General features: G+C 40.4%; 2 non-coding genes across 2 annotated transcripts; one reads left to right on the forward strand and one right to left on the reverse strand.

The window, feature by feature from the left end:
- Positions 1-2103: 2103 nt before the first annotated feature.
- LOC130963749 (small nucleolar RNA R71) lies at positions 2104-2211 on the reverse strand. The gene has a single exon (XR_009079868.1). It is a non-coding gene; the product is annotated as a small nucleolar RNA R71 (small nucleolar RNA).
- Positions 2212-21571: 19360 nt separating this feature from the next.
- Positions 21572-21679, forward strand: LOC130964015 (small nucleolar RNA R71). Its single transcript, XR_009080128.1, has one exon. It is a non-coding gene; the product is annotated as a small nucleolar RNA R71 (small nucleolar RNA).
- Positions 21680-27323: the final 5644 nt, after the last annotated feature.

The raw sequence follows: 27323 nt of genomic DNA on the forward strand, positions 1-27323 counted from the left end.
TCTTGTGTATGGACAACTGACGGTTCATCTTGTTGCTTAGATTAGGCATTTATTTTTTTCGAAATTCTTGAAGATGAATTCTAGAGTTTCATGATGATTTGCTAAAATCTGGCTGGCTGTAAAGCCATGTCTAATTTCATTGGACCGAGGTTTCAACTTATCATCACAAGAGCTTGTTGATCTTGCTTTTGGAGCAGTGATCTGCTAAGGCTTGGCTGGCCTTTGGCCATGTCTAGTGTTTTGGACCGAAGCTTTCTTTAAAAGCTTGGCTGGCTGTGAAGCCATGTCTAATTCCTGGACCGAAGTCTTAGACTAGCATTGCACTGATTCCTGGAATTCTCATTAAGAATTTTGATGTTTTCACTTAATTTTCGAAAAACACAAAAAAAAAATTCAGAAAATCATAAAAATCAAAAATATTTCTTGTTTGAGTCTAGTGTCTCATCTTAAGTTTGGTGTCAATTACATGCATTCATTCATGTGTCTTAAGGATCTTCAAGTAATTCTTGATGATTTCTTACTCTGATCTTTGAATTCTTTTGACTTGAGTGTCTATGTGTCTCATATAATGTCAGTAGTATACAAACTGCTAAGTTTGGTGTCTTGCATGCATTGTTATTTGATTCTTGTTGCATTTTGATTATTAAAAATCCAAAAATATTTTTAATTTGTGTCTTTTCAAGTCAATAATACAAAGAATTGAAGATTCAGAACATACTGCAGAGGAATTATACAGAAAAAGCTGGGCATTCGAAAATGCCCAGTGAAGAAGGCAGACTGGCGTTTAAACGCCAGCCAGGGTACCTGGTTGGGCGTTTAACGCCCAAAAGGGGTGCATTTTGGGCGTTAAACGCCAGAATGGATACCATTCTGGGCGTTTAACGCCAGGATGGTGCTAGGAGGAAGATTTTGTTTTCAAATCAATTTTTTTTCATGTTTTTCAAAATCAAATCTTTTTCAAATCATATCTTTTCAATCAAATGTTTTCAAAATCAATTTCTTTCCTTTTTCAAAGATACTTACTAACAATTAATGATTTGATTGAACATTTTTTGCCTTTTCTGTTGAGGAAGGTTTTATGTTTGAATCATATCTTTTCTTGTTAGGCAAGTCATTAATTTTTAAAATCAAATCTTTTTTTTTGTTGTTTTCAAATCATATCTTTTCAATCACATCTTTTTAAAACCAATCATATCTTCTTAACCACATCTTTTTCAAAATAGTTTTCAATCAAATCTTTTTAATTTCTAATTTAAAAATCTTTTTCAAAAATCACTTGATTTCTTTTCCACTTTTATTTTCGAAATCCAATTAGTGTTTTTCAAAAATGTTTTCAAAATATTTTAATTAATTTTCGAAAAAAAATTACTTCCCTCCTTCTCACATCCTTCTATTTATGGAGTACCACTCATTCTCAATGCACAATTCGAACCTTATCTAAGTAAAGTTCGAATTCTTCTTCTCCTTCTTCTTTCTATTTCTCTTTTCCTCTGACACCTCAAGGAATCTCTATACTGTGACATAGAGGACTCCACATTTTCTTGTTCTCTTCTCTTTCATATGAGCAGGAGCAGAGACAAAGGCATTCTTGTTGAAGCTGACCCTGAACCCGAAAGGACCTTGAAGAGAAAGCTAAGAGAAGCCAAAGCACAACTCTCTTTAGAGGACCTGACCGAATTCTTCAAGGAAGAAGAAGACATGGCAGCCGAAAACAACAATAATGCAAACAATGCAAGGACGGTGCTGGGTGACTTTACTGCACCTACTCCTGATTTTTATGGGAGAAGCATCTCTATCCCTGCCATTGGAGCAAACAACTTTGAGCTTAAGCCTCAATTAGTTTCTCTAATGCAACAGAATTGCAAGTTCCATGGACTTCCAATGGAAGATCCTCATCAGTTTTTAGCTGAGTTCTTGCAAATCTGTGACACAGTCAAGACTAATGGGGTAGACCCTGAGGTCTATAGACTGATGCTATTTCCTTTTGCTGTAAGAGACAGAGCTAGAATATGGTTGGACTCTCAACCTAAAGAAAGCCTGGACTCTTGGGAAAAGCTAGTCAATGCCTTCTTAGCAAAGTTCTTTCCACCACAAAGATGGAGTAAGCTTAGAGTGGAAGTCCAAACCTTCAGACAGAAGGATGGAGAATCCCTCTATGAAGCTTGGGAAAGATACAAACAATTGATCAGAAGATGTCCTTCTGACATGCTTTCTGAATGGAGCATCATAGGTATTTTCTATGATGGTCTCTCTGAACTATCCAAGATGTCTTTGGATAGCTCTGCTGGAGGATCTCTTCATCTGAAGAAGACGCCTACAGAGGCTCAAGAGCTAATTGAGATGGTTGCAAATAACCAATTCATGTACACTTCTGAAAGGAATCCTGTGAACAATGGGACAAGTCAGAAGAAAGGAGTTCTTGAGATTGATGCTCTGAATGCCATATTGGCTCAGAACAAGATATTGACTCAACAAGTCAATTTGATTTCTCAAAGTCTGTCTGGAATGCAAAATGCACCAAGCAGTACTAAGGAGGCTTCATCTGAGGAAGAAGCTTATGATCCTGAGAACCCCTCAATGGAAGAGGTGAATTACCTAGGAGAACCCTATGGTAACACCTATAATTCTTCATGGAGAAATCACCCAAATCTCTCATGGAAGAATCAAGAGAGACCTCAACAAGGTTTCAACAACAAAGATGGTGGAAGAAACAGGTTTAGCAATGGCAAGCCTTTTCCATCATCTTCTCAGCAACAGACAGAGAATCCTAAGCAGAACCCCTCTGACTTAGCAACCATGGTCTCTGATCTAATTAAAACCACTCAAAGTTTCATGACTGAAACAAGGTCTTCCATTAGGAATTTGGAAGGACAAGTGGGACAGCTGAGCAAGAAAGTTACTGAACTCCCTCCAAGTACTCTTCCAAGCAACACAGAAGAAAATCCAAAAGGAGAGTGCAAAGCCATCAATATGGCCGAATTTGGAGAGGAAGGGGAGGAAGTGAACGCCACTGAGGAAGACCTCAATGGGCGTGCACTAGCCTCCAATGAGTTCCCCAATGAGGAACCATGGGAATCTGGGACTCAAAATGAGACCATAGAGATTCCATTGGACTTACTTCTGCCTTTCATGAGCTCTGATGAGTATTCTTCCTCTGAAGAGGATGAGTATGTCACTGAAGAGCAAGTTGCTAAGTACCTTGGAGCAATCATGAAGCTAAATGACAAGTTATTTGGAAATGAGACTTGGGAGAATGAACTTCCTTTGCTCACCAAAGAACTGGATGACTTGTCTAGGCAGAAGTTACCTCAAAAGAGACAAGATCCTGGGAAGTTTTCCATACCTTGTACCATAGGCACCATGACCTTCAAGAAGGCTCTGTGTGACTTAGGGTCAAGTGTAAACCTCATGCCTCTCTCAGTAATGGAGAAGCTAAGGATCTTTGAGGTACAAGCTGCAAAAATCTCACTAGAGATGGCAGACAACTCAAGGAAACAAGCTCATGGACTTGTAGAGAATGTTTTGGTAAAGGTTGAAGACCATTACATCCCTACTGATTTCATAGTCCTAGAGACTGGGAAGTGCATGGATGAAACCATCATCCTTGGCAGACCCTTCCTAGCCACAGCAAAGGCTGTGATTGATGTTGATGGAGGTGAACTGATCATTCAAGTGAATGGAGAAACCTTTGTGTTTAAGGCTCAAGGATATCCCTCTGTCACCATAGAGATGAAGCATGAAGAGCTTCTCTCAAATCAGAGTCAAGAAGAGCCCCCACAGTCAAACTCTAAGTTTGGTGTTGGGAGGCCACAACCAAACTCTAAGTTTGGTGTTGAACCCCCACATTCAAACTCTAAGTTTGGTGTTGGGAGGTTCCAACATTGCTCTGAGTATCTGTGAGGCTCCATGAGAGCCCTCTGTCAAGCTACTGACATTAAAGAAGCGCTTGTTGGGAGGCAACCCAATGATTATATTTTATATAGTTTCTTTGGTTATTTTATGTTTTTTGTAGGTTGATGATCATAAGAAGTCACAAAATCCATTGAAAAAGCAAAAACAAAATGAAAAACAGGAAGAAAAATAGCACACCCTGGAGGAAGAAGCTGCTGGCGTTCAAACGCCAGTAAGCCTAGCAGTTGGGCGTTTAACGCCCAGTCTGGCACCATTCTGGGCGTTTAACGCCAGAAAGGGGCACCAGACTGGCGTTAAACGCCAGAAAAGGGCAAGAACCTGGCGTTAAACGCCAGGAATGGGCACCAGCCCGGCGTTTAACGCCAGAAAAGGCTCAAAACGTGATTTTGAGCAACATTTGGTGCAGGGATGACTTTTCCTTGACACCACAGGATCTGTGGACCCCACAGGATCCCCACCAACCCCACCACCACTCTCTTTCTTCTTCCCCCATGCACCAATCACCTCAATACCTCTTCCCCAAAACCCCTCCACCTATCAAATCCCATCTTTCTCTTCACCACTCACATCCATCCTTCATAAAACCCCACCAACCTCACCCTTCAAAATTCAAACCACTTTCCCTCCCAAACCCACCCAACATGGCCGAACCCCATGTCCCCTCTCTCCTATAAATACCCTTCTTCACTCCTTCATTTTCACACAACCAAAACACCTCTTCTTCCCCCCTTGGCCGAATACACTAAGCCATTCCCTTCTTCTTCATTTCTTCTTCTTCTACTCTCTTCTTTCTTCTTTTGCTCGAGGACGAGCAAACATTTTAAGTTTGGTGTGGTAAAAGCGTTGCTTTTTCGTTTTTCCATAACCATTATGGCATCCAAGGCCGGAGAAACCTCTAGAAAGAGGAAAGGGAAGGCAAAAGCTTCCACCTCCGAGTCATGGGAGATGGATAGGTTCATCTCAAGGGTGCATCAAGACCACTTCTATGAAGTTGTGGCCTTGAAGAAGGTGATCCCCGAGGTCCCCTTTTCACTCAAAAAGGGTGAATATCCGGAGATCCGCCATGAGATCCAAAGAAGAGGTTGGGAAGTACTTACCAACCCCATTCAACAAGTTGGAATCTTGATGGTTCAAGAGTTCTATGCCAATGCATGGATCACCAAGAGCCATGATCAAAGTATGAACCCGGATCCAAAGAATTATCTTACTATGGTTCGGGGGAAATACTTGGATTTTAGTCCGGAAAGTGTGAGGGTGGCGTTCAACTTGCCTATGATGCAAGGAGATGAACATCCTTACACAAGAAGGGTCAACTTTGATCAAAGGTTGGACCAAGTCCTCACAATCATATGTGAAGAGGGCGCACAATGGAAGAGAGATTCAAGAGGCAAGCCGGTTCAATTGAGAAGGCATGACCTCAAACCCGTGGCTAGAGGATGGTTGGAGTTTATCCAACGCTCAATCATTCCCACTAGCAACCGGTCCGAAGTTACTTTAGACCGGGCCATCATGATCCATAGCATCATGATTGAAGAAGAAGTGGAAGTTCATGAGGTTATAGCCCAAGAACTCTACAAGGTGGTGGATAAGTCCTCTACCTTAGCAAGGTTAGCCTTTCTTCACCTCATTTGTCACCACTGTTATTCAGTTGGAGTTGACATAGAGGGAGACATCACCATTGATGAGGATAAGCCCATTACCAAGAAAAGGATGGAGCACACAAGAGACCCCTCTCATCATGAGATCCCTGAGATACCTCAAGGGATGCACTTTCCTCCACAAGACTATTGGGAGCAACTAAACACCTCCCTAGGAGAATTGAGTTCCAACATGGGACAACTAAGGGTGGAGCACCAAGAACACTCCATTCTCCTCCATGAAATTAGAGAAGATCAAAGAATCATGAGAGAGGAGCAACAAAGGCAAGGAAGAGACATTGAGGAGCTCAAGCACTCCATAGGACCTTCAAGAGGAAGGAAGAGCCGCCATCACTAAGGTGGACCCGTTCCTTGATTTCCTTGTTCTTTATTCTTCTGTTTTTTCGAATTTTTTATGCTTATGTTTATCCATGTTTGTGTCTTATGATCATTAGTGTCTTAGTGTTTATGCCTTAAAGCTATGAATGTCCTATGAATCCATCACCTTTCTTAAATAAAAACGTGCTTAATTGAAAAGGAAAAGAATTGCATGAATTTTGAATTTTATAACAGTTTAATTATTTTGATGTGGTGGCAACACTTTTGTTCTTTGAATGTATGCTTGAACAGTGCATATGTCTTTTGAATTTGTGGTTCATGAATGTTGGCTCTTGAAAGAATGATGAAAAAGGAGACATGTTACTGAGGATCTGAAAAATCATAAAAATGATTCTTGAAGCAAGAAAAAGCAGTGAATACAAAAAAAAGGGAGAAAAACGAAAAAAAATTGATGAAAAAGAAAGAAATAAAGTTGTGATCCAAGGCAATAAGAGTGTGCTTAAGAACCCTGGACACCTCTAATTGGGGACTTTAGCAAAGCTGAGTCACAATCTGAAAAGGTTCACCCAATTATGTGTCTGTGGCATGTATGTATCCGGTGGTAATACTGGAAGACAGAGTGCTTTGGGCCACAGCCAAGACTCAATAAAGTAGCTGTGTTCAAGAATCATCATACTTAACTAGGAGAATCAATAACACTATCTGGATTCTGAGTTCCTAAAGAAGCCAATCATTCTGAGTTCCAAAGGATAAAGTGATATGCCAAAACTATTCAGAGGCAAAAAGCTAAAAGCCCCGCTCATCTAATTAATACTGATCTTCATAGATGTTTTTGGAGTTCATTGCATATTCTCTTCTTTTTATCTTATTCGATCTTCAGTTGCTTGGGGACAAGCAACAATTTAAGTTTGGTGTTGTGATGAGCGGATAATTTGTACGCTTTTTGGCATTGTTTTTAGTGTGTTTTTAGTAGTTTTAGTTGAGTTCTTAATATATTTTTATTAGTTTTTAGTTAAAATTCACTTTTCTGGACTTTACTATGAGTTTGTGTGTTTTATTTTGTGATTTCAGGTATTTTCTGGCTGAAATTGAGGGACCTGAGCAAAAATCTGATTCAGAGACTGAAAAGGACTGCAGATGCTGTTGGATTCTGACCTCCCTTCACTCGAAGTGGATTTTCTGGAGCTACAAAAGCCCAATTGGCGCGCTCTCAACGGCGTTGGAAAGTAGAAATCCTAGGCTTTCCAGAAATATATGATAGTCCATACTTTGCCCAAGATTTGATGGCCCAAACCGGCGTTCAAAGTCACCTACAGAAATTCCAGCGTTAAACGCCGGAACTGGCACCTAAATGGGAGTTAAACGCCCAAACTGGCATAAAAGCTGGCGTTTAACTCCAAGACAAGTCTCTACACGAAAATGCTTCATTGCTCAGCCCAAGCACACACCAAGTGGGCCCGGAAGTGGATTTCTATGTCATTTACTCATATTTGTACACCTTAGGCTACTAGTTTTCTATAAGTAGGACCTTTTACTATTGTATTTTAATCTTTGGATTATTTTTAGATCCTTTGATCATCTTTGGACATCTAGTTCTTAGATCATTGGGAGGCTGGCCTCACGGCCATGCCTAGACCTTGTTCTTATGTATTTTCAATGGTGGAGTTTCTACACACCATAGATTAAGGTGTGGAGCTCTGCTGTACCTCGAGTATTAATGCAATTACTATTGTTCTTCCATTCAATTCCGCTTGTTCTTGTTCTAAGATATCACTTGTTCTTCAATCATGATGAATGTGATGATCCGTGACACTCATCATCATTCTCACCCATGAACAAGGTGACTGACAACCATTCTTGTTCTACAAGCATTTGAGGCTTAGTGAATATCTCTTGGATTCTTTAATCGAAATCTTTGTGGTATAGGCAGGACCTGATGGCGGCATTCAAGAGAATCCGGAAGGTCTAAACCTTGTCTGTGGTATTCTGAGTAGGATTCAATGATTGAATGACTGTGACGTGCTTCAAACCTGTAACCTACTGGGCGTTAGTGACAGACGCAAAAGAGGGATTCTATTCCGGTAGGGGAGGGAACCAAACCGGTGATTGGCAGCACTGTGACAGAGTGCGTGCATTAGCTTTCACTGCGAGGATGGAGGTAGCCACTGACAACGGTGAAACCCTACACGAGCTTGCCATGGAAAGGAGTAAGAAGGATTGGATGAAGACATTAGGAAAGCAGAGAGACGGAAGGGAAGGCATCTTCATACGCTTGTCTGAAGCTCTTACACCAATGATATACATAAGTATCTCTATCTTTATCTTTATGTTATTTTCGTTCATCACCATTATACATTTGAGTTTGCCTGACTGAGATTTACAAGATGACCATAGCTTGCTTCATACCACCAATCTCCGTGGGATCGACCCTTACTCGCGTAAGGTTTATTACTTGGACGACCCAGTGCACTTGCTGGTTAGTTGTGCGAAGTTGTGTTTATGCCATGGTAGTGAGCACCAAGTCTTTGGAACCATTACTAGGGATTGTTATGTTTTGAAAAGTATTGATCACAATTTCGTGCACCACACTCCGTTGTCCATCCGAACCTCTTTCCCTTCATTAGAGTGGCATAGAAGGGGAGAGATCTTATTGCCGATCCAGCTAGAAATCTGGACACGGCTGCCAATCTTCCATTAAGTTGTTGTACCTCTTTGACGCAAGTCGGGCTCTTCATGTCGAGTATGGCCCGGCATTTATCCAGATTTGCCTCGATTCCTCTTTGTGTGAGCATAAAACCCAAGAACTTGCCAGCTTCTACTGCGAAGGTGCATTTTGCCGGGTTAAGCCGCATGCCATGTCTTCTTATAGTGTCGAATACTTGGGTAAGGTCGGACAGTAACATCTCTTCACTTTGTGTCTTTATTAACATGTCGTCTACGTAGATTTCCATGATTTTTCCAATGTGGTCTGTAAAGACCTTATTCATTAATCTTTGATAAGTAGCTCCCGCATTTTTGAGTCCGAAAGGCATGACGATGTAGCAGTAGTTTGCTTTTGGGGTTAAGAATGAAGTTTTTTCTTGATCAGGTGGGTACATTGGGATTTGATTGTATCCTGAATAGGCATCCATGAACGAGAGGTATTTATATCCAGAGGAGGCATCCACCAGAGCATCGATACTTGGGAGTGGATATGGATCTTTTGGCCAGGCTTTGTTGAAATCAGTGTAGTCGGTGCACATTCGCCACTTTCCATTTGATTTTTTCACCAAGACGACTTTAGCTAGCCATAGTGGGTACTTTACTTCTTTTATGAATCCTGCCTCCAGTAGAGCTTGGACCTGCTCTTCCACATCTTGAGATTGTTCTGGTTCGAACTTTTTAGGTCTCTACTGAACTGGCCGAGATCCTGGGTAAACTGCCAACTTGTGGCACATTAATTTAGGGTCTATGCCCGGCATGTCTGCGGCTTTCCATGCAAAGAGGTCGACATTGTCTCTTAGGAACTGTAAGAGCGACTCTTTTACGTCTCCTTTTATGATTGTTCCAATATTGGTTATTTTATCTGGGACATCTCCAATCTGGACTTTTTCTATTTCACCTTCGGGTTGTGGACGGAGTTCTTCCCGCTCTCGAACTCCACCAAGTTCGATGGTGTGGAACTCTTCTCGCCTGCCTCTGAGGTTTAGACTTTCGTTATAACAGCGACATGCTGTCTTCTAATATGCTTTTACTGTAGCTATTCCTTCTGTGGATGGAAATTTCATGCACAGGTGTGGAGTCGAGACTACTGCGCCAAGATGATTTAACGTTGTCCGACCTATTAGGGCATTATAGGCCGAACTTACGTGTATAATGAGATGTAGTCTATATGGAGTGTCCTTGACTGATTTCCTTTTCCAAAGGTCATGTGTAATGAGATGTACCCAAGTGGTTGGATTGGAGTGTCTCCCAGCCCGAACAGGCTATTCGGATATGCTCTGAGTTCTTTTTCTTCTAGGCCAAGTTTGTCGAAGGCAGTTTTGAACAAGATGTCGGCCGAGCTTCCTTGGTCTACCAGTGTGCGGTGGAGATTTGCGTTGGCCAATATGATAGTGATGACCATGTGATCGTCGTGTCCCAAGACGATGCCGGCTGCGTCCTCTTTAGTAAAAGTGATTGTGGGGATGTCGGGTGCTTCTTCTTTTCCCTCGACATGATATACATCTTTAAGATGTCTTTTGCGAGATGATTTGGAGATCCCTCCTCCCGCAAATCCTCCGTGTATCATGTGGACATGTCTCTCAGGTGTACGAGGTGGTCGTTCAGCCCATCTGACATCTTTGTCCCTTCTTCTTTTCCTTGGATTGTCTGCTCGGCTGCCTAAGTACCGATCTAACTTTCCCTCTCTTACCAGTTTTTTTATAATATTTTTTAGGTCGAAACATTCGTTGGTGGAATGTCCATAGATGCGATGGTATTCACAATATTCAGCCCGGTTTCCTCCTCTTTTTTTGCTTTTGAATGGTCGAGCTGGGGGTATCTTTTCAGTATGGCATACTTCTCGGTAGACATCTACAAGAGATACCCGAAGAGGGGTATAATTATGGTATTTTTTGATCTTTTCCCCATGTTGATCCTCTTTCTTCTTGGATTCTTTGTCCTTATCTCGGGAAGAGTAGGAGAATCCAGATTTTGAGGTCTACTCCTAGTCGAGAGTTTTCCTCCATGTTGATGTACTTCTCTACTCGTTCTTGTACTTCGTTTAGAGATGTGGGATGGTTTTTTGATATAGAGTGGAAAAAAGGTCCCTCTCGCAAGCCATTGATGAGACCCATAATGGCGGCCTCCGTTGGCAAACTTTGTATGTCCAGACATGCTTTGTTGAATCTTTCCATGTATCTGCGGAGACTTTCCCGATCTCCTTGCTTGATCCCAAGTAGGCTTGGGGCGTGTTTAGTTTTGTCTTTTTGGATGGAGAATCTGGCCAAAAATTTCTTGGCTAAGTCGTCGAAGCTTGAGATGGACCTAAGGGGCAGATTGTCGAACTATTTAATTGCTGTCTTTGTTAAAGTAGTTGGGAAAGCTTTACAACGGACTGCATCTGAGGCGTCAGTGAGATACATTCGACTTCTGAAATTACTGAGGTAATGGCTAGGATCTACCGTGCCATCGTATAAAGTCATATCAGGAAGTTTAAAGTCTTTTGGGATTTTGGTCTTCATGATCTCCTTGGTGAATGGATCTTGGTCCTTGCGAGAGCAATCCTCATGAGTAGATCGAGTAGTTTTGGCTTTGAAATCAGCTTCGAGCTTTAGGAGTTTGTCCTCTAATTCTCAGCGCCGCCTTACTTTCCTTCGTAGGTCTCTCTCAGCTTCTTGTTGATGTTGAGCTTCTTTTTCAAGTTATTTTAGACGGTCTTGAAGCGCCTCTATGTCTCCTGTATTGGGTGAATCCTTGTCTTTCAGTTGAGGAGTGTCTTTTGGTGTAGCGTCTGCATTCTTGTACGGCATCTTATCTTCTAGATCAGAGTCGTGGTCGTTGTCAAGGTTGTCCGCCATGACAATGGGATGACTTCCAGGTCTCCGGCAACGGTGCCAATGTTCTAAGGGTTACCTGAAACTGTAGGTCGATCTTGGACGAGATCTTCTAAGTTGGTCGGAGACGTGCCCGACTTGCGGGTGGTGGCCGGAGCTGTTGCGTCTGACTTGTTGGACTGGCAATGCTACTGATCCTTCATCACCGAAGGGTGGTAGTACCTGCAAGGGACTCCGATGCTTAAGTTAGCAAAGGTATTAAGCAGGTTTTTTGTAGAATCAGAGTATGAGTTATACTTGGGTGCTCCAGTGTATTTATAGTAGTGTGGGGTGACCTTTCTAGATAAGATAAGTTAGTTATCTTATCTTATCTTCAAGTGAAGTCATCTTTATCTCTCTGGGAACCGCCCTTATCTTTTTAGGCCTTAACTACCTTTAGATTGGTGATGGAGTGCAGAAGCTGGTGAATTAAAAATTTATTTAAATGGTTACGTTGCAAGTATAGTTCTTAACTCACCGAAAATCTGCCTATCAATTTAGAAATATGTCACAGAAAGTTTAAATTAAAATTACTGGGAGTTTTAAGTCTCAGGTCGTCTCCCAACGAGTTGCAGAAAAGTGTGCTGTTTTATTAATCAGATATTCCAAAAAGTTGAGCTAAGTAAATTGGGATTAAATTGAGGAATTTTAAATAATATAAATAAAAGCCTTGACTGGGAATTGATTGGTTAGAATCTCTATCATTGATGGAATGATTTTTTTAAGATTGATTTATAATTAATGGTTACTCTGTTTGGTTATCCTTTACTAGGTAAGGGAAAGTCAAACAAGTTGGAATGCCAGATTTGTTCACGAGTTACAACCCACTTAGTTCAAAGGGATTGGCGTTGGTGACAGGATAGCAATCCAACAATTAACCCAACTACAAATTTTTTTCTTCAATCCTTCCAACTCAAGAGTTCCTTTTAATCAATTCCCCATCAAGTAATGAAACTACTCACGCATCGTAAATAAAGAATCCATGGCACATGAAAGGGAATTAAAAGAAGACATGATTATTGGAATTGAAATTAAATTAAAAAGAAATAATCCTTGCATTAATTAATCATAAAAGTATCTGAATGACAAAATTGAACATAACAAAGAACATAGAAGAATAAAACCAAGTTAAGAGAACAAACTAGAATGATGAAGTCTTTATGAGGAAATAACTCTTCTCAATGTTCCAATGCTAAGACCAATTGAAAATTAAAATTCTAAAAACTAGAGAGAAAAACCTAAGAGAGCGATAAACTAGATCTAAACTACTCAATGAATGTGTCTCCGTTGTTTCTGCATATTCTCTGACTCTAGTCTGCTGTTCCGGGCCGAAAACTGGGCCAAAATAGGGTCCAAAATCGCTGGTTTTGGAATCTGCAGATTATGCAGATCGCGCATGTCACGTGATCGCGTCGTCCATGCGGACGCGTCGCTTGCGCTTTTCCTCTTCATGCGTTCACGTCGTCCACACTACCGCGTTGCTTGTGCTTTCCAATCCGCGCGGCTGCGCAAGCCATGCGGCCGTGTCACTGCGATTTGCGCTCCTTCGCGCGGTCGCGTGAGCCATGCGACCGCGTCACTTTTCGCTGGTTATCTCCTCAAATTCTTGTGTTCCTTCCATTTTTGCTAGCTTCCTCTCCAATCTCCGTCTCATTCATGCCCTATAAAGCCTGAAACACTTGACACACAGATTACGACATTAAAGTCTCTAGGAAGCAATTTTCAAACATGTAATAAATTCAGGAAGGAAATCTAAATGCATGCTAAATTGATGAATAAGTGGGTAAGGATCACGACAAAACCACACAATTAAACACAATTAAACTATAAAATAGTGGTTTATCAACCTCCCCACACTTAAACATTAGTATGTCCTCATGCTAAATTGAAGGAGACAAGGAAATAAGTATGAACATGCAGAAACTCATGAAATGCAATGCAATCCTACATATATAAATAAATGCAACTATGTGATTATTATCCACTTGATCAAAAGTAAATAATCCCTTCAAAACAATTACAAATCAAATTCCACTAATTCTATCATCATATAATAAAACCGATAAAAGTGCAAGAAGATAGTTTATGAAGGTCGGAAACATGAAAATTCAAGCATTGAACCCTCACTGATAATGTATGTACGCTCTAATCTCTAGTGTATAGGGTAATCACTCTATTCTTCTCTAGTCATGTTTTCTAACTTTTGTTTTTCTCCTAACCAATCAATAACAGTTAATATACCAATGCAAACATCATGAGGTCTTTTTAGGGTTGTAATGGGGCCAAGGTGCAGGTAAGGATATACATATGGCTAAGTGAGCTTTATAAATTGAATCTTTAATTAACATAAGCTCTCACCTAATATACATATATTCTATATACTTTTAAATTCATGCCTAGCTACCCATAATTCCCTTTTTCAACCCATACTCATGTTTCAACCTTGTATTTTAATTCTATCATATGTGCATTGATCTTTGAATTCTGAATTTAACATTGGGATAATTTTGTCCCCTTATTTATTGATTTTTTTTGAATAAATAAAGCTTATCAATGCACATAGATTTTTCATTATTATATTTTCACATGAGTGGGTATCCAAATTTCCTTTAAATTTTCATGACACATTTCCTTAACAACTTTTGTTCCCACAATTTTCCATACTTAACTAGCACACACAATTCTATCTTAAGCTAACCAAAGATTCAATTTGGGATATGCAATTGTTTTTCAGCTTAAGGTTAGTAATGTGGTAAAATATAGAACAAATGGGGTTTTAAAGGCTCAAAGTGGTTAACAAGGGTAATTGAAAAGGGTAGGTTTGATTTGGATAAGTGAGTTTAAACAAATAATGGCCTCAATCATGTGCAAGCATGTAAATATAATAAATATTGGACATATAAGATAAAACAAAATATAGATTACAATCATAGAGAAGTAAACACACAAGAATAAAATAATTATGGTTAAATAATGTAACCATACATAAAGGCTCAAATCTTTCACAGGTTGTGTGTTCTTTAGCTCAAACATCATGTTCCAAATACAACTCAAGCAGATTTATCATAAAATTTTTGAAAAATTAGTGAAATTTTGTTCCAAAGATAGATTTTTAAAAGAAACTTATTGTCTTTTGAATCAAGTAGAACATGCAAGCAACTATCCTAACCTATGCAATTTATTCTATTCTATAAAAGAAAGAAAAATCTAACTAAAATATCCTAATTATTGGTGTCAGAGAAGAGAATTTACCTCCGGAAGTCAGGTACTGACCGACCTCCCCACACTTAAGGCTTTGCACTGTCCTCGGTGCCATCTGTCAGGAACAGGGGTGGGCTGGTGGCAGTATCTCCACAGTCGGGATCATCATGGTTCCCGGTGCTGGTAAAAGATGTGGAGTCCGGGGTGTCTGAGTCTCTAAAGCGTCCCTTGAGTAGCTCCTTGAGGTGTTTGAATCGGCGCTCGTTACGATGCTCTTTCATCTTTGCTTTTTGTTCATGCCGATCCAACTTTTCAAGTATCTGCTGGAGCAATTTCTCAGTGGTAGATGCTTGTGGTGTTGAAGAAGGAATATCTTCAACCGGCTCAGTAGGCTGGCGTGTAGTAGCTGCTGAAAATCTGAGGTATTTCCCATTAGGGACATATTGATCATCCCATGGAAGCATGGCTTTGGTGTCCCCAGCTCTACAGGAGACTTCGGCTGCTGAGACAAGATTCGAGACCAAGACGGGGAAAGGTAAGTTGCCCGCGATTTGTACATGCTCCATAGCATGCCGGATGTGTCTTGAGAGATCCAGAGGTTGGTCTGTAAGGATGCACCATAGTAGAACAGCCATGTCCGCAGTGAAGGAGGACTCATGAGTGCTTGGAAAGACGTAATGGGACATGATCTGTGCCCATACGCGAGCCTCCAAGGTAAGTGCGGAAGCCAAGATTCCCTTAGGGCGGGTGCGGTGGTATCCGTAGATCCAACGGCTGCCAGGTAAAGCGATGACTCCGAGAACGGAGTCCCAGTCAAATTGGTATCTTTGGCGCTGAAGGGTGGCTTCTTGAAAAGCGTCCATTCCTGCTGGAATAGGGGGAAGACTCAAAACTTGCTAAATGGCCTCTTCTGTGATGGGGACTTACTTCTGCCGGACATAAACAGACTGCAGGGTTGGTATGTAGAAGTTGGAGTAGAACTCAACTACCCAAGAAAGATTGACCTGCCTTGGCTGTCTCCGTAGGAAACCCCATTGTCTTCGCTCAATTTGCAGCTCAACAAAGGTGGCAATATTGGACGGGAGGATAAGAAGGTATTCATTGTTATAGTTCCTTTCGGCTAGGATAGGGAACATTTGCTCACAGTAGCGATTGGGAAATCGCGCTGTGTCCTTTGCTGGAAAGGCTTTCTCCTTGTCGTCAACCTTTATTATCCACTTCACTCTATTTGTTGAGGGCTTGACTGTAGTTGAAGAAGGCTTTGCCACTAATGCTATTTTAGTTCCTCTTCTTGCTGGTGGTTTGGAAGTAGCTTTCTCTTTTCCTTTTTTGGTGGCCATCCTGAAAGAAGGGAAGAGAAAGGAAATTAAATTCAAAGAGATAGAGCAAGGAAGAGGGTATTGTAAGTGATAGTCAATGCACAATAAAGATAAATGGCATTAACACATGGTCCGGATTACATGTGAAAAGCACATTAATGGAAATATAGCAAGTGCATGTAGGACAATGGAATGCAAGAGGTCTATTGGCATGCAGGCAAAGGCATGAGTAGCATATATCAAACATACAATGTCCAGTTTAGATTACCATTTGTAACAAACTATCACGTTTGTATTACAATTAAATCTAATTAATAAAATTAACAAGGAAAAGTTGTGAAAAGCAAGCATTGAATAGTATAGCAACATAGAGAAGTGCATAATGCCACATGAGCTTTTTCACAAACATATAGCATGCATGGTAAATAGGGTATAGAAAATATGAAGAGAAACATACAAGCAATCCCTTAAATAGGAGAAAAATAATTGTCAAACAATTTGCAAGAATCCACAAGCATATAATGATAAATAATGACTCGAAAGGTTTCTAACACCATGTAAAAAGAAAAGAAGAAGAAGAAAGAAAAGAATGATTTGAAAAGAAAAAGAAAAGAAAATAAAAAAATAATATATATACATAATATAATAAGAATGATAGAAAAGAGAAGAAGGAAGAAGAAGGTAAAACCTTGTTAATGGAGGGGAGAGAGAGAGAGTGAAAGGTGAGGTAGAAGGGGGAAGGGAGAAAGAAGAAAGAAGGGGGAAAAGAAAAAGTAGGAATTGGAGGAGAGAAAGATAAGATAATTTGGCTATTGGGTTGAGCTGGGCGACGCATGCGACGCGGCCACGGAAGGCACGCGTTCGCGTGGGTGCGCGTCAGGTAAGACGACGCGATCGCGTCAGTCACGCGGTCGCGTGACTCGTGTTGCGTTGCTGGCGCGAGTGCAGCCTCGCTCCAGCACAACTCTCTGTTCGATTCATTTTAATTTCCGAAATTGGGTGACGCGATCGTGTGGGTCACGAGATCGCGTGAGTGTGCGTCAGAAAATAATTGACACGGCCGCGTCGGCGATGCGGTCGCGTGACAAGGATTGTGCTTCCAGCACCAATCCAGCACTACTCTCGCACAATATAGCATTGTGCACCCTTTGACGTCGAAAATGCAGAGCATGCGGCCGCGTGGAGCACGCAGTCGCGTGGGAGGCCATGATTTCAACTGGGAGATGACAAGCTTTTCCATAGACTAAGCGGTAGGGACTCATCCCAATGGGTGTCTTGTATGCTGTTCTATATGCCCACAGTGCATCTTGTAGTCTGGTGCTCCAGTCTTTTCTGTGAGGCTTTACTATCTTTTGCAAGATACGTTTAATTTCTCTGTTTGACACCTCGGCTTGCCCATTAGTTTGGGGATGGTAAGCTGTTGCAACTTTATGGATTATCCCATGCTTCTTCATCAATCCTGTTAGTCTCCTGTTACAAAAATGGGTGCCTTGATCGCTCACGATCGCTCGTGGTGATCCAAAGCGGCATATAATATGGTTTCTCACAAAGGAAACAACAGTGTTAGCATCATCAGTGCGGGTAGGAATTGCTTCCACCCATTTGGAAACATAATCTACAGCTAACAATATATAAAAATATCCACTAGAATTTGGAAATGGACCCACGAAGTCAATGCCCCAAACATCAAAAATTTCACAGAAAAGCATATATTGTTGAGGCATCTCATCCCTCTTGGATATGTTACCAAATTTCTGGCATGGGTGACAAGATTTACAAAACTCAGCAGCATCTCTAAAAAGAGTAGGCCACCAGAATCCACAGTCTAAGATCTTTCTAGCTGTTCGTTGGGGGCCAAAATGTCCTCCACTCTCAGATGAGTGACAGGCCTCTAAAATGGACTGGAATTCTGATTGAGGTACACAACGTCTAATTATCTGGTCAGTGCCACATCTCCATAAATATGGGTCATCCCATGTATAATATTTAGACTCGCTTTTCAGCTTGTCTCTTTGATGCTTAGAAAAATGTGGAGGAAATGTGCGGCTAACTAAATAATTAGCAACAGGTGCATACCAAGGGACTACCTCAGATACTGCTTGCAGGTTGTCAAAAGGAAAATTATCATCTATAGGAGTAGAATCATCCTTAATATGTTCAAGGCGACTCAAGTGGTCTGCTACTAAATTTTGATTACCACTCCTATCCTTGATTTCTAAATCAAATTCTTGTAACAGCAGTATCCAACGTATAAGTCTTGTTTTGGATTCCTTTTTAGCCAATAGATACTTTAGAGCTGCATGGTTCGAATACACTACTACTCTAGTACCAAGTAAATAAGCCCGGAATTTATCCAGAGCAAAAACAATAGCAAGTAGCTCTTTCTCAGTAGTAGTATAATTGGACTGGGTAGTGTCTAAAGTCTTAGACGCATAGGCAATAACAAAAGGATTCTTACCTTCACGCTGAGCCAGCGCTGCTCCTACTGCATGGTTGGAAGCATCGCACATGATTTAAAATGGCTGGCTCCAGTCGGGTCCTCTCACAATTGGAGCTTGAGTTAGAGCAGTCTTTAGCTTATCAAATGCTTGTTTGCAATCCTCACTGAACTCGAACTGAATATCCTTTTGTAGTAATCTGGATAAGGGAAGTGCCACCTTACTAAAGTCCTTAATAAATCTCCTGTAGAAACCTGCATAGCCAAGGGACGAACGGACTTCCCTCACAGAAGAGGGGTAAGGTAAACTAGAAATAACATTCACCTTTGCTGGATCTACAGAAATGCCATTATTAGATACCACATGTCCCAATACAATCCCTTGCTTTACCATAAAGTGGCATTTTTTGAAATTCAATACAAGGTTTGTATTAATACATCTATCTAATACTCTAGATAATCCATCTAAGCAAAGGTTAAAAGAATCACCATAAACGCTAAAATCGTCCATAAAAACTTTCATACAGTCCTCAATAAGATCAGAGAAAAGACTTATCATGCACCTTTGGAAAGTAGCTGGTGCATTGCACAAGCCAAAGGGCATTCTCTTATAAGCGTAGGTCCCAAAAGGACATGTAAAAGTAGTCTTTTCCTGATCCTCAGGAGCTATATGAATCTGGAAATAACCTGTGTAACCATCTTAAAAGCAATAATGTGATTTACCTAACAGGCAATCCAGCATTTGATCAATGAATGGAAGTGGGTAGTGATCCTTACAAGTAGCTTGGTTGAGACGCTTGTAATCAATGCAAACTCTCCAAGCATTCTGAACTCTAGTTGCTATGAGCTTTCCATGCTCATTTTTCACGGTAGTGACTCCGGACTTCTTGGGCACCACTTGTACTGGGCTTACCCATTCACTGTCTGAAATGGGATATATGATACCAGCCTCCAATAGTCTGGTCACTTTCTTTTTGACAACTTCCAAGATGGTAGGATTCAATCTTCTTTGTGGTTGACGGACAGGTCTTGCTCCCTCTTCTAAAAATATTCTGTGCTCGCATATTTGAGGGTTGATTCCCACTATGTCTGCCAAACTCCACCCAATTGCTTTCTTATGCTTCCTCAGCACATCAAGTAGCTGTTCTTCTTGTTGAGAAGTCAGTTCTCTTGCAATAATAACCGGAAGCTTCTGCTCATCCTCAAGGTAAGCATATTTGAGATGTGGAGGGAGAGGTTTCAATTCTAACTTTTGATCTTGGGCAGGCTCTGGGTTATATGGGGCTTGTGAAAATGGCGAAGTGTCGTCATTGTCAGTTAAGAGGGTCCCCACACTTGGACCTTGTCCAGTGTGCCTCTCTTCAAACTCTTCCTTTTAAACTTCAGCCACACTTTCGTCTATGACATCACACTAGAAGATAGAACGATCTTCTGGGGGGTTGTCAATGACTCCATTTAGATTGAAGATTACTTTGCGGCCATCTATTTCAAAGGAGTATGTCCCTGAAAAAGCATCCAATTTGAATTTTGATGTCTTCAGGAATGGTCTTCCAAGTAGGATTGATGATGGCTTATCTGAATCATTATGGGCATCTCCAAGATATAAAAATCAGTGGGAAATGTGAGCCCTTTAATGTTCACCAAAACATCTTCAGCAACTCCAGCCACTGTAATAATGCTTTTATCTGCTAACACAAAACGAGCTGCCGACCCTTTTAAGGGAGGGAGCCTTAAAACATCATATATAGACAAAGGCATTATACTAACACATGCTCCTAAATCACACATGCAATCATAAATTACTACACCACCAATAGTACAACTAATTATGCAAGGACCTGGATCACTACATTTTTCAGGTAATCCTCCCATTAAAGCAGATATAGAACTACCTAAAGGAATAGTTTCTAATTCATTAATTTTGTCTTTATGGATACATAAGTCTTTTAGAAACTTTTCATATTTAGGTACCTGCTGAATAACATCAAAAAAGGGAACAGTTACCTCAACCTTTTTGAATATTTCTACCATTTTAGGATCAGGTTCCAGCTGCTTCCTAGGCTTCCTTACAAGTTGTGGAAATGGAATGGGAGTAGTGTTTTCTGTGGTGCCTGCACCTTTTTGTGCTTCTTCCTGTGGTTGAGCTATCTCTTCTTCAGCTATGTCCTGTATATCCTCTTCCTCTTCAACATCTTCGATTTCTACCACCTCTTCAGCTGAGGCGTATTCTGGTGAGCTTGGTTCCTCCTGATTCCTCTCCTGCAGTGTGGTTCCGGACCTCAGGGTGATGGCATTAATGCCTCCCTTTGGATTGGGTAATGGTTGAGAGGGGATTCCAATGGTGCTTGAAGGTTGGTTACTGGAATTTTGTGCTGAACCAAGTTGTGTCATAAAAGCTTGCAGAGTAGAGGTGAAACCATTCAAACTGGCGTTAATACTGTTCACGATGGTATTTTCCATGGCCAGTTTTCTCTTCTCAAAAGCTTGTAATAAATCTTCATTAGAAGATACAGAAGAATGAGTAAATTGAGAGGTTTGCTGCTGATTGTTCGGTGGTCCTTGGTTTTGCCTCAGGTGAGGTGCTCGGTAAGGTTGATTTTGCTGCCTGTTGTTGTAATTATTCCACCTCTGATTTCCCTGATTATCTCTGCCTCCCCTATTATTGTTGTCCCTCCAATTCTGGTTTGAATTGTCCTGCCATCCATGGTTATTATTTCCACTTTGATTGTACCCTTGGTTGGGGCGGTCATAGAAGTTGTGAGTGGATGCCACCATGTTGTCTTCTTGTTGGAGCTGCGGGCATTCATCAGTGTAATGGCTGTAATCAGCACAAATTCCGTAAATTCTTTGTGGAACTAGTTGTTGGTTTTGCTGCAGTTGAGTTTGCTGAGCTTGTTGATTTAACTGCAATTGCTTCATCAGGTTGGTCATTTCATAGATGCTTTGATTTAGAGCAACAGTCTCTTTGCCAGAAGATACTTCTGCAACGGCCCTTGAACGGCCTTGCTTCTGTCTGTGGTTCCGAGTAGATTCAGCTAAATCACTGATCAATTGCCAAGCTTCATCAGTGGTCTTGTACTTCTTCATAGACCCATTGCTGGCACTTTCCAATGTGGTCTTATCTTGGGGCCTCATACCTTGTGTGATATAGCTGAGTAGCACGATCTTGTCAATCATGTGGTGGGGGCATGCTTCCAGAAGATTATTGAAGCGCTCCCAGTATTCAAAGAGAGTCTCATTGTCATCCTGAACAATTGTAGAGATATCCTTCCTCAGTTTATCAGTAACTTCAGATGGAAAGAATTCTCCAGAAACTCCTTTCTGAGTGTATCCCAGTTGGATACATTTGCTAGAGGTTGAGTGTAGTACCACTCTCTTGCTTTTCCCTCAAGAGAGAACGGAAAAGCTTTCAGCAGAATTGAAGTTTCATCAGTGCCATCACGCCTGACAGTAGAACAGGCTGCCTGGAAATCTCTCAAGTGCTTGATAGGCTCTTGAGCAGGTAGGCCATGAAACTTGGGCATCAAATTTAGCAGTGCGGTCTTTATTTCAAAATCCGTAGCTACCGCTGGATGATGCGCTTGAAACGGTTGCATTGTAAAATCAGGAGCTCCTTCCTCCTGAATGGTAACTCTTCTAGCTGCCATGTTTTCTGCACGTAAAACAACCAAATCAGTAGAACGGGGGCTGATTTCTTCCTCGGATTCACTTTTAGATCCGCCCTCAGAGCGGACTAACCTACGCTGTTCTCGCCTTATTCGTGAAATTGTTCTTTCAATTTCAGGATCGAATATTAGCAAGCGCGGATCAGGAAGTGAACGTGTCATTTGACGGAAGAAACATGCAGCTCATAGTAGCAAAATTAAATAAAATGCAAGTAAATAGATTCTAATTAATAAAATTAGCACTCTATTGCAACTCCCCGGCAACGGCGCCAAAAATTGATGGAGTGCAGAAGCTGGTGAATTAAAAATTTATTTAAATGGTTACATTGCAAATATAGTTCTTAACTCACCGAAAATCTGCCTATCAATTTAGAAATATGTCACAGAAAGTTTAAATTAAAATTACTGGGAGTTTTAAGTCCCAGGTCGTCTCCCAACGAGTTGCAGAAAAGTGTGCTGTTTTATTAATCAGATATTCCAAAAAGTTGAGCTAAGTAAATTGCGATTAAATTGAGGAATTTTAAATAATATAAATAAAAGTCTTGACTGGGAATTGATTGGTTAGAATCTCTATCATTGATGGAATGATTTTTTTAAGATTGATTTATAATTAATGGTTACTCTGTTTGGTTATCCTTTACTAGGTAAGGGAAAGTCAAACAAGTTGGAATGCCAGATTTGTTCACGAGTTACAACCCACTTAGTTCAACGGGATTGGCGTTGGTGACAGGATAGCAATCCAACAATTAACCCAACTACAAATTTTTTCCTTCAATCCTTCCAACTTAAAAGTTCCTTTTAATCAATTCCCCATCAAGTAATGAAACTACTCACGCATCGTAAATAAAGAATCCACGACACATGAAAGGGAATTAAAAGAACACATGATTATTGGAATTGAAATTAAATTAAAAAGAAATAATCCTTGCATTAATTAATCATAAAAGTATATGAATGACAAAATTGAACATAACAAAGAACATAGAAGAATAAAACCAAGTTAAGAGAACAAACTTGAATGATGAAGTCTTGATGAGGAAATAACTCTTCTCAATGTTCCAATGCTAAGACCAATTGAAAATTAAAATTCTAAAAACTAGAGAGAAAAACCTAAGAGAGCGAAAAACTAGATCTAAACTACTCAATGAATGTGTTTCCGTTGTTTCTGCATATTTTCTGACTCTAGTCTGCTGTTCCGGGCCGAAAACTGGGCCGAAATAGGGTCCAAAATCGCTGGTTTCGGAATCTGAAGATTATGCATATCGCGCATGTCATGCGATTGCATCGTCCATGCGGACGCGTCGCTTGCGCTTTTCCTCTTCATGCATTCGCGTCGTCCACGCTACCGCGTTGCTTGTGCTTTCCAATCCGCGCGGCTGCGCAAGCCATGCGGCCGCGTCACTGCGATTTGCACTCCTTCGTGCAGTCGCGTGAGCCATGCAACCGCGTCACTTTTCGCTGGTTATCTCCTCAAATTCTTGTGTTCCTTCCATTTTTGCTAGCTTCCTCTCCAATCTTCGTCTCATTCATGTCCTATAAAGCCTGAAACACTTGACACACAGATTACGGCATCAAATGGAATAAAGGAGAATTAAAATTAAATAATTAAAGTCTCTAGGAAGCAATTTTCAAACATGTAATAAATTCAGGAAGAAAATCTAAATGCATGCTAAATTGATGAATAAGTGGTTAAGGATCACGACAAAACCACACAATTAAACACAATATAAACTATAAAATAGTGGTTTATCAATTGGGCTGTGTCCCTTAGTTGGGCCCTTATTGGGCTTTTCCTGGTGATTTGGCCGAGCTCTCTGAGAAGAGGTCGGATGGTCATGACCTAAAGAGGTCGGTCGTCTTGTCGTCAAACAACCCGGGTCGGACAGCTCGACCCTGGGTGTGAACACCGAGGTATATGGCGGATCTCATATTCCCCAAGTTGTCCGAGCTATTCCTTGGTTTTGTCCAAGTACATTTTCATGGTAGGATCCTTGGCTTGGTAGCTCCCTGTTATTTGTGAGGTGGCTACTTGTGAGTCACTGAAGATGATAAGCTTTTGAGCTCCAACCTCTTTAGCCAACTTCAAACCAGCTAGTAGTTGATGAGCGGATAATTTGTACGCTTTTTGGCATTGTTTTTAGTATGTTTTTAGTAGTTTTAGTTTAGTTTTTATTATATTTTTATTAGTTTTTAATTAAAATTCACTTTTCTGGACTTTACTATGAGTTTGTGTGTTTTTCTGTGATTTCAGGTATTTTCTGGCTGAAATTGAGGGATCTGAGCAAAAATTTGATTCAAAGACTGAAAAGGACTACAGATGCTGTTGGATTCTGACCTCCCTGCACTCGAAGTGGATTTTCTGGAGCTACAGAAGCCCAATTGGCGCGCTCTCAACGGCGTTGGAAAGTAGACATCCTGGGCTTTCCAGCAATATATGATAGTCCATACTTTGCCCAAGATTTGATGGCCCAAACTGGCGTTCAAAGTCACCTACAGAAATCCCAGCGTTAAACGCCGGAACTGGCATAAAACTTGGAGTTAAACGCCCAAACTGGCATGAAAGCTGGCGTTTAACTCCAGAAAACGTCTCTACACGAAAATGCTTCATTGCTCAGTCCAAGCACACACCAAGTGGGCCCGGAAGTGGATTTTTATGTCATTTACTCATCTTTGTACACCCTAGGCTACTAGTTCTCTATATATAGGACCTTTTACTATTGTATTTTCATCTTCGGATCGATAGAGAGTCTTTTGATCATGTTTTGATGATTGAACTCACCATGGGAGGCTGGCCATTCGGCCATGCCTAGACCTTGTTCTTATGTATTTTCAACGGTGGAGTTTCTACACACCATAGATTAAGGTGTGGAGCTCTGCTGTACCTCGAGTATTAATGCAATTACTATTGTTCTTCCATTCAATTCCGCTTGTTCTTTTACCAAGATATCACTTGTTCTTCAACTTGATGAATGTGATGATCCGTGACACTCATCATCATTCTCACCCATGAACAAGGTGACTGACAACCATTCTTGTTCTACAAGCATTTGAGGCTTAGTGAATATCTCTTGGATTCTTTAATCGGAATCTTCGTGGTATAGGCAGGACCTGATGGCGGCATTCAAGAGAATCCGGAAGGTCTAAACCTTGTCTGTGGTATTCTGAGTAGGATTCAATGATTGAATGACTGTGACGTGCTTCAAACCTGTAACCTACTGGGCGTTAGTGACAGACGCAAAAGAGGGATTCTATTCCGGTAGGGAGGGAACCAAACCGGTGATTGGCAGTACTGTGACAGAGTGCGTGCATTAGCTTTCACTGCGAGGATGGAGGTAGCCACTGACAACGGTGAAACCCTACACGAGCTTGCCATGGAAAGGAGTAAGAAGGATTGGAAGAAGACATTAGGAAAGCAGAGAGACGAAGGGAAGGCATCTTCATTCGCTTATCTGAAGCTCTCCCCAATGATATACATAAGTATCTCTATCTTTATCTTTTATGTTATTTTCGTTCATCACCATTATACATTTGAGTCTGCCTGACTGAGATTTACAAGGTGACCATAGCTTGCTTCATACCACCAATCTCTGTGGGATCGACCCTTACTCGCGTAAGGTTTATTACTTGGACGACCCAGTGCACTTGCTGGTTAGTTGTGCGAAGTTGTGTTTATGCCATGGTAGTGAGCACCAAGTCCTTGGAGCCATTACTAGGGATTGTTTATGTTTTGAAAAGTATTGATCACAATTTCGTGCACCAAGTTTTTGGCGCCGTTGCCGGGGATTGTTCTTGTGTATGGACAACTGACGGTTCATCTTGTTGCTTAGATTAGGTATTTTTCTTCAGAGTTCTTAAGAATGAATTCTAGTGTTTCAAGGTGATGTTCTTATCATCACCAAAGCTGATTGATCCTCATCAATTTAGCTCTTGAATGCAATGTCCTGCTGAAGCTTGGCTAGCCATGTCTAATTCCTTTAGACTAAAGCTTTAGACTAACATTGCATGATTCCTGGAATTCTCATTAAGAATTTTGATACCTTTATTTTTCTTTTCATATAATTTTCGAAAAAGCACAAAAAAATTACAAAATCATAAAATCCAAAAATATTTCTTGTCTAAGTCTAGTGTCTCATTTTAAGTTTGGTGTCAATTGCATGTTTCTGTTCTTATTGCATTCATGCATGTGTCTTCATTGATCTTCAAGTTGATCTTGATGATTTCATTGCTCTGATCTTTGAATTCTATTGACTTGAGTGTTTCGTTGTTTCTCATGTGCATTATCATGTTGTCAGTGTCAGTAGTATACAAACTGCTAAGTTTGGTGTCTTGCATGCATTTGATTTTAGTTGCATTTTAATTATTCCTTATTATTAAAAATCCAAAAATATTTTTAATTTGTGTCTTTTCAAGTCAATAATACAGAGAATTGAAGATTCAGAACATACTGCAGAGGAATCACACAGAAAAAGCTGGGCATTCAAAAATGGCCAGTGAAGAAGACAGACTGGCGTTTAAACGCCAGCCAGGGTGCCTGGCTGGGCGTTTAACACCCAAAAGGGTATAGTTTTGGGCGTTAAACGCCAGAATGTGCACCATTCTGGGCGTTTAACGCCAGGATGGCAAAAGGGGAAGATTTTGTTTTCAAAATCAATTTTTTTTCAAGTTTTCAAAGTTTTTCAAAATCAAATCTTTTTCAAATCATATCTTTTCAATCAAATGTTTTCAAAATCAATTTCTTTCCTTTTTCAAAGATACTTACTAACAATTAATGATTTGATTGAACATTTTTTGCCTTTTCTGTTGAGGAAGGTTTTATGTTTGAATCATATCTTTTCTTGTTAGGCAAGTCATTAATTTTTAAAATCAAATCTTTTTAAAAATTGTTTTCAAATCATATCTTTTAAAATTGTTTTCAAATCATATCTTTTAAAATTGTTTTCAAATCATATCTTTTTAAAACCATAACTTTTCAATCAAATCTTTTTAATCACATCTTTTTCAAAAATCACTTGATTTCTTTTCCACTCTTATTTTCGAAAATCAATTAAGTGTTTTTCAAAATGTTTTCAAAATCTTTTACTTAAATTTTCGAAAATTACTTCCCTTCTTCTCACATCCTTCTATCTTTGGACTAACACTATTCCTTAATGCAAAATTCGAACTCCATCTTCTTTGATAAGTTCGAATTTTCTACTTCTGCCTTCTATTTTTCTTTTCCTCTGACACCTCAAGGAATCTCTATACTGTGACATAGAGGA

The sequence above is a fragment of the Arachis stenosperma genome, chromosome 2 (assembly GCF_014773155.1).
Source record: "Arachis stenosperma cultivar V10309 chromosome 2, arast.V10309.gnm1.PFL2, whole genome shotgun sequence".
NCBI lineage: Eukaryota > Viridiplantae > Streptophyta > Magnoliopsida > Fabales > Fabaceae > Arachis > Arachis stenosperma.